This window comes from Clarias gariepinus, chromosome 12 (assembly GCF_024256425.1).
Source record: "Clarias gariepinus isolate MV-2021 ecotype Netherlands chromosome 12, CGAR_prim_01v2, whole genome shotgun sequence".
In the NCBI taxonomy this organism is placed as follows: domain Eukaryota; kingdom Metazoa; phylum Chordata; class Actinopteri; order Siluriformes; family Clariidae; genus Clarias; species Clarias gariepinus.
This window is the reverse complement of record NC_071111.1, coordinates 6069376-6070825: the sequence shown is the minus strand read 5'-3', so window position 1 is coordinate 6070825 and position 1450 is coordinate 6069376.

Here is a 1450-nt window from a genome sequence, read left to right as displayed (position 1 = left end):
ACTCTACCCGCCCCCTGGAGGAAGGGCGCGCAATGCATGCTGGGTCCTCTCTCTGACTCATCCCTCACCATCACCAGAGCTCTTAGCCTTACACTACTGTAACTGCAGGGGACTAATATAATGTAATGTACTGTAGTGATGGGAGATTTGGATCACTTTAGTGACTCGGTTCTTTGAATCTCGTTCATTAAATTGAACGGATCTTTTTTTGAGTCATTTAGTTCATTTGATCAGAAATAAAATAAAATGTTGCATTTTCAATTAAAAAAAACGTCTACATACACAAATTTTGGCTATAGTTCAAGTAATGAAAATATTACAATGCAGCTAAGGTCATATTATAATAAACAGAATGAGTAACTCACCTCTCATATCTTCCAATCTGAGTCGTTCATTCTTTTAAATCTATTGCACCGCATAGCGTCTATGGGAGTCACGTGTCAAAAGAACGAACGACTCGAGACTTGAAGACTCACTAGCACAATCATTCAATACTGTTTCCTGTGTACTGCACCGCATAGCGTCTATGGGAGTCACGGGTCAAAAGAACGAACGACTCGGGACACGAAGACTTACTAGCACAATCGTCCAAAACTGTTTCCTGTGTACTGCACTGCATAGCGTCTATGGGAGTCACGGGTCAAAAGAACAAATGACTCGAGACTTGAAGACTCACTAGCACAATCGTCCAATACTGTTTTCTGTGTACTGCACCGCATAGCGTCTATGGGAGTCACGGGTCAAAAGAACGAACGACTCGGGACACGAAGACTCACTAGCACAATCGTTCAATACTGTTTCCTGTGTACTGCACCGCATAGCATCTATGAGAGTCACGGGTCAAAAGAACAAATGACTCGAGACTTGAAGACTCACTAGCACAATCGTTCAATACTGTTTCCTGTGTACTGCACTGCATAGCATCTATGAGAGTCACGTGTCAAAAGAACGAACGACTCGGGACACGAAGACTCACTAGCACAATCGTTCAATACTGTTTCCTGTGTACTGCACCGCATAGCGTCTATGGGAGTCACGGGTCAAAAGAACGAACGACTCGGGACACGAAGACTTACTAGCACAATCGTCCAATACTGTTTCCTGTGTACTGCACTGCATAGCGTCTATGGGAGTCACGGGTCAAAAGAACGAATGACTCGAGACTTGAAGACTCACTATCACAATCGTCCAATACTGTTTTCTGTGTACTGCACCACATAGCATCTCTGAGAGTCACGGGTCAAAAGAACAAATAACTCGAGACTTGAAGACTCACTAGCACAATCGTCCAATACTGTTTTCTGTGTACTGCACCGCAAAGCGTCTATGAGAGTCACGTGTCAAAAGAACGAATGACTCGAGACTTGAAGACTCACTAGCACAATCGTCCAATACTGTTTTCTGTGTACTGCACCGCAAAGCGTCTATGGGAGTCACAGGTCAAAAGAAC